The following is a 7,341-nucleotide window of genomic DNA, read 5'->3' on the forward strand; positions in this document are numbered from 1 at the left end:
GGTTCCATTAAACCATTATAGAAAGTTTGAACTTGCGGCCATTTAGGTAACCCATGGTGAGGACATGTCAAACCCTGCTTTGTAAAATAATTATAATGTTATTCACATGCTCGATAGAATGTTTGTATATTTAGGAAGTTCGAAAAATAGTTAAAAGACGATATTGCCCCTAATGGTACCATTGAGTCGATTAAGCCTCGAACTAGTTCAATTAGGAATTTTAAGGTGAAATTAAGAGTTTCACAGTTCAGGGATGACTCAAAATGGTAATTCGGAGTTCGAGGATCAATTTGGAGTCAAACTGAAATTTTCACTATCTAGGGGCAAAATCGTAATATTTTTCACTCGCGGATAAAATTTGAGATTTTGAGAGAATTTAGATCACATTTGACAAATTGGAGAATGGTATGAGTATAAGGGATGAAAAATATGTCTATGGACAATTTTTCAGTTTTTGGGGTAAAAATGTAATTTTTCACTTTACGGGGGTAAAAGTGTAATTTTTAAAAATTTCCTCCACCAAAACTTTGGAAAAGTCTAAAAATTTCATGGAAGACATGGATAAGTGAAGAGGATTGAGTGGTAGAAAAAGAAAGTAAAAAAAATGGCTAGAAAAAATAAAATAATAAAATATTCAAAAAGTAAATAAAATAATAATATTTTATTAAGCCTATTAAAAGGCTTGAAATTTCCAGAATTCTTCATTGGGAGGGTCAGCCAAAACCAGCAGGAGAGAGAGAGAGAAATAAGAACAAACCCTAGAGTAAGAAAATTCAAAGAAAAAGTGTGATTTTTCAAGGAATCAAGTGTTTAAAGGTATCATTTTTCAAGCTTAGCTTAAGATTTATCCTTTCCATGCATTTCTCCTTATTTTCCATGGTTAAATTATGTGTTTTGATGATGGATTCAAATCTGATCATATGGGTTTAGAGAGAGAAAGTTGTTAGATTAATTTGATTTTGAACTATGTTAGTGTTTAGTGTTAGTTTAGCATGTTTATGAGTAAAACAACAAGAAAAATATTCATTTTCTCCATGAATTTCTCTAGGCCGAATCTAGCCAATGGTGTGTGAGGATGAGGTTGACTTTATTTTAAGAGAATTAGATGGAAAAATGATGAATTATGAGGTTGGAAATTAAATGGGAATTTTTGGTGCAAAAAAATTGAAATTTTTACCCACTAGGGGTAAAAGCGTAATTTGTGGTCCGAACTGATAAATTGGACCACATTCACAGTCATTGAGGTATTGTGGATATAATTGGATAATTGAAATTGAAATGGATGGAATTGGAGTTGAATTGGAGATTTTAGAAATTTACACCGTGTATAGGCGAGTTAGGTCGGACACTGTGATTAAGCGATTGTCCAAACATTTCACACCCTATCTAGTGCATACGCATGGATAAGAGCCTGAAATAATATATATTGATTTGACACAAATTATTGAATTTTTTGTGTCATGTATTGTGGATAGGTGGTGAGCTATCTGATACGGGTAAAAGACTACACCCGAGGACCGAGAATAGGAGTATATCTACTCCTAGTACAGTGAGTAAACTTACTATCGTCTTAATTATCTAGAGTAGATTTATTTAATTGTGTGATTTTATGGAAAAATGGTTTAATTGGAAAATTATTGTGTTTTATGGGAAAATGAGATTTTATAAAATAATTTTATAAAATTTTTGAAAATTTAATAATGATTTCAAAAATAGAGTAATTGGAGACCTATACTATGATTGTGTTGTTTATCCATGATTTTACATTAAATGGCTTATGATAAATGTGGGTATGACTGGTTATTTTTATGATTTAAAGAATATGTGAACTGCTTTGATTTGCCTTGAATGTGTTAAGTGAGCCATGTCATACTATTGTGATTTTATTGGTTGGTGGATTATAAAGTGGGCACTGCAGTGACGGGGGTTCCGTGGGCCAGCCTAATTAGAGGGGCACGGTTCCCAATTATTGAGCTTACCTCGATTGGAGAGGCGCGTAGGATAACTCCCGAGGTAGGATTTGAGTACACTTCACGCTGGCCACCACGTGAAATTGGGACTCAGCCAACGCCAAGGAACGGCTGTGTTGTCAGAGGTGAAATGTGTTTGTGTGTGTGACAATAAACAGCCTTGGCGGTCTCGGTAAGATGCCTTCGCGGGGTATCCCCGAGAATGGATTTTTGGCAAGGGCCAAGTTTTTGAAAAGTGCATAAGCCATGTTGAGTAATTGGATGAAATCCAATTATTTATATGGGTTGGGATGAATTATTTTAATTGTCTCCTATTACTCGGCTTTAGATTATTTTGATGATGTCTGTCTACTCACTGGGATTTTATAATCTCACCCCTTCTTCCTATACATTTTTCAGGCTCAGAATAGGCAGTAGACTGTCAATTGCATCGAGAAGTAAATTTCGGAGTTGCATCCTAGAAAGCAAGGTTATAGACTTAAACCTTCTCAGTTATTTGGGGGCCCACGTGTCATTGTAATTTAAATTGCATACTCCAATTTTCTATATTACAGTATGTATAAATTTATTTTGTTTTTATGTGCAAAAAATTAATTTTTGATGTTTCGAAAATATATATATATATATTGTTTTACATTAAAATAGATTATTTTAATTAATATTTTTATTTTATTTTATTATTCAAAAAAAAAGAAAAAAAAGAGAGGAATGGAAAAACTGGTACAAAAGCCTTGCGAGGTCTCGAAAGGCATTCAGGGGAAGAATGTTTGTCGAGGCTTCGCGACGGTTGTCACGAGCTCGATGGGAGTTCCGGGTCGTGACAGGACATCTCCTAAGCAGATCCTTATACTTCTCCTAAGCCTCACATAGTGATTCAGAATAAAATTGGGTAAAGGAGGTGATATCATTCCACATCTTAGCTATTTTAACTGGTGGAAATAACTTAGCTAAGAATTCCAAATCATCCCAAGTACTAATTGAACTAGTTGGAAGCAAATTTAACCAACTCTTTACCTTGTCTCTTAGTGAAAATGGGAAAAGCTTCAATCTAATGGCATCATCAGAAACACCATTGGTCTTGAATGTATTGCAAATTTCTAGGAAATTCACAATATGTGCATTAAGATCATCATTCAGCAATCTCTTAAATTGAACTGAAGTCTAAATAATCTGAATGATTGTTGGCTTAATTTTAAAGTTACTGACTTAGATGGTAGGTCTACGAATGCTAGAATGAAGGCCTTGAATGAGAGGTACAACATATTATCGCATGGACTTGTTCCTTTTTTATTGATCAGCCATTGTTTTGAATTGAGTTGAAACTTGTGAATTTCCTTTTGAAGTTTTCGAAGAGTCTTTTCAATTTTTGGATAAAAAAGAACAATCTCTAAACTTCTTACCCTTTGCATACAATGACCAAAAGTACTTGAAAACAAAGAAAAAGAAAGTTTGAATTAAGACTAAAATTGCTTGGTATTAATATTAACAAAGAAAATTTGACACAACTCCTCGGCAACGACACCAAAAACTTATTGTCAAATTTACCACGCAAGTGCATATATTATTAACATGTAATATAATAGAAAGTAAAGTTTGTTCCCACAGAGAATTGCCCAAATCTTTTGCTAAATACTAAAATTGAAACAACTCAATCTTATCCAAGCAACCAAATTTAAAACTATTGAAAATTAAAGAAACTAAAACTAAAACTAAAAGTAAAAATATTAATTTAACTAATTAATTAATCAACCAAAAGTCTAAAACCACAATATCCCTTCAATGTTTCATCTGAATTTCTTCTATTCCATTTTTACTTACTGTATAAGCTTGAGTTGTTAACCTCGAGTTCTAATTTATTTATAAGTCTTTTCTAATGTTCTTATAAAAATATCTTCCTTAACCAATTTACCATATTCTTATGCAAATTGAAATCAAGAAAGACTTGTTAAGCTTAGACTCTAATTATGGCTACATATGACATGTAAGTGTATTCCTATCCTACATGCGAATCAAATCAATCATCTCATGCAATTGATATTGAACATATGCTATTTCATCTATGGCTTACTCTAAACTCTTTCTTCTAGTTTCGTTTACAATTCCGAATCAATCTAATTGGTGGCTAATCAATTAAACGTGTTAAGAACAAGATTGAAATAAACAACTCAGACACTATCAATCATAAGTAAGAAAGTATCAAAAATTCAAACTAAGCATTGGGTTCAATTACAATTTTAGATTAAAAAATTTAATTCCACATAACTACTAAAAACATCATCCAAAAATGAAATTTAACTATCAAAACTAAACAAAGAAAGCATAAAGATAACAAGAAAAGAAAGAACTCCAATATTTATCAAGTCTTCAACCCACAATCTTTCTTGCTTTCCTCACTTTCTTGCTAGCTTGAATACCTCTTTTTCTTTAGAAAAGCTTTACTTAATTTTTGCTTTATCATGCTCCAAAAGGTCACTTAAATAGGCTTTAAGACTGAGTTAAAATAGAAGTCAAAGGGCACATAAATTCCTACTTCTCTTTGGAGTCCACGGCCACGAGTCCTTGTTTTATTTTTTTCTGCGGTTTCCTTGTCAGTGGCCTCGACCATGGGCAGGTTTCAGCAGTGAACATGAGCCTCCTGGACTCCTAAAGCATCTTTAAGTGATTAGGGTGCCGCGGCCATGAAGTGGTGAAGGTCGCGGCCACCATATGCATACTTTGAATTTTTAGGCTCTACTGCGCTACTTTAACTTACAATGAGATTTTCTCTTGATTCAATGCTGAACTGGGTAAAGTGGTAATATAAAAGTTGTAGCTCTATCTCTTATCTTTTCAATGGTTCAAGAATCATGCCATTTGGACTTCTGTAATGGGAGATATACTAGAAATACTGCAACATGTGTAGTGGAAGTCTGCACCTAAAATGCATCTCTTACTTGAATTAAAAGTCCTTTAATGTACCACACGTACAAAAGCACAATTTAATCAATAGCAGCCATACTTAGACAAATCAATAACTAACTTAGCCTAAAGTAATCTAAATTCAATTGACCCAACATAATTTACTTAAATTAAAATAAATAGCTAAAAACACCTAAAAATTTAAGATAAAACTCAAGAACATAGCAAATTATTAACCAAAATTTAGACCAAATAACTCTATATCATAGAGTTATCACTCATCGACTATAGAATATCTTTTACATGTTAATGAGGGTTCAAAATTTTTTTAGTGTAAACTGAAATTCCCATTGTGTAGAACATGCCATTTTGCAAAATAAAAGATGTTTGGTCCTTCAATAGCTGGGTAATTAGCTGGACATGTCTCAGTGGTTACAGAGTTAGTTATGCCTTTTTTGTAGCCAAGCTGTCACAATTAAGAGCTAAAACCTTCCTTTTAACAGACAAAGCTGTATTATGATCTCATTATACTGTGCATGAAGATCAGAGGATGTATTTTCCTGTATGTCTTAGTTATGTCCTTTTAATCCTGCTAGTTTTGACAATTTCAATCCATCTTGTGCACAAGTAACTTTTCAAACCATATAACGTCCTTTTCTGATTCTTATGGGCATTCTAGTGATATTTGGACTCTCATTCAGGGTGATTGTATGAAAAATGTTGGTGTGGTTGATGTTGAGTACATAGTTCATTTAGGTCTTTCTACACTTGGTGTTATGACTGAATATAAGGTAAGTCTATAACAAATCCATGTAAATGTTACTATTAAGTCTCTGACTGCCTGTCATTTTTCGTGATGATGTAGTTAAATTCTACACAAGTTAACATTACTTAGAGGGAATAATTCTCTAACTCGAAAACATTGGTATGTTTTTTCTGAACTTGAATTTGCCTAAGTGCCTCTTAATCATTTATAACAATACTCACCTTCTTTGAAATTGCAGGCACCATCTGAATCTCATAAAGTTGACAATAGACTTGAAGTAAGGGCCACGTAGACATTGCTTTGTAAGTTGTTTAACGAATTCCACTTTATCCATTTTATAAGTTGTTTAACGAATTCCATTTTGTCTTATAGTTCAGTATAGACACATACATATACATATGTATGGAACCATTTTAAATTACAACATGCTTGCAGGTGAAAGGACAATCCTTCCTTGAAATACAAATGTTCCACAAAAGATAGGAAAATGTTGCCAAGGAGGATAAAATGTTGGATTGATCCTTATCAACAATCGGTTAACAAAAGCACCAACTAATTATTTCTACGGCTTTTGTCAATACTCAACTCCTTTCATACAACTTCAAGTAATTTCATACATTCATGTAATTTTTTTTCCAAAGTAAAGGAGTGTGAATTTGTGAGAGGTAACTGAGGTGAGTAGGCAAAAAGCTTCATCTATGAAATCACTAACTTCGGAACACAGCAACTAAAGGAGCAGGTCAAGGAGCCCTTTTGTTATTGGATGTAAGAGCTCCATTGAGTTTTTATTTTATTTTTGCTTGTAATATTGGGTTTGGTTGTTATTTATTATTCATTGAATGAGAATATAAATATGTTTTGTTGATGCGAAATGTTGTATCGTTTTGCAATTGTATTCTGCAAACTTTTGTCATGCATTTTCTTATTTTACAACATTATTTTATAAGGAGTATTGTTGATCATATATATTTGAAATTTGGTAAAACTTAAAAAAAAAAAATTAGATTTGCTTATAACATGTGATTGGATATATTTATTTTAGTTATATCATAAAATTTGAATGTTTTTACATGCTCATATTTAACTAGGTAAGACTTGGAGTACTACTCAAAATGAAGTTATTGCCATATTCACAACTTTTTTTCCTTTTTTTTCCCAATCAAAATATATAGTATTAATTTAAAATATATTTTCTCTCAAATTATTATAAAAACGAAAGATTAATTACAAAAAAAGAAAACATTGGATGATGTAAGTTAATTATAAACTATTCTCATTTTGTAGATAAACATATAAACATATATATTCCCAAAATAAAGTGTGATTTCTAATAATATGTCCATACACAGTTTGGGAAGTATAAAAAAATGAAAGCAGTCTTCTAGAGGTTTTGAGAAGTTTGATTCACAGATTGAATTGAAAATTGCTATAAAATCCACATTTGTTTTGATAGGGTCATTAGCCTTGAAATTGGCATTCTAGAATGTGCTCTTTGTCAAACATTAATCATATTTATCTGTCTTCAATGGCAGACTATTCTTTTCTTCTTGCATTTTCAAAGTAGATTATTTATTATGCCTTCTACTTTTGTTTTTTCTTAACAAACGCGTGATGAGGATCGGGGCAACCCGCGGATTCCAGGTTGGATCCAGTCATCGCGTTAACCCAAAAACTAAAGAAAACGGACCAAATCCGTTATTGGGTCCA

General features: G+C 32.4%; 1 long non-coding RNA gene across 1 annotated transcript; it reads left to right on the forward strand.

The window, feature by feature from the left end:
• LOC108660874 lies at positions 775–2,411 on the forward strand. Its single transcript, XR_001926572.1, has 3 exons — positions 775–816; positions 1,476–1,549; positions 2,370–2,411. It is a non-coding gene; the product is annotated as an uncharacterized LOC108660874 (long non-coding RNA).

The sequence above is a fragment of the Theobroma cacao genome, chromosome 2 (assembly GCF_000208745.1).
Source record: "Theobroma cacao cultivar B97-61/B2 chromosome 2, Criollo_cocoa_genome_V2, whole genome shotgun sequence".
NCBI lineage: Eukaryota > Viridiplantae > Streptophyta > Magnoliopsida > Malvales > Malvaceae > Theobroma > Theobroma cacao.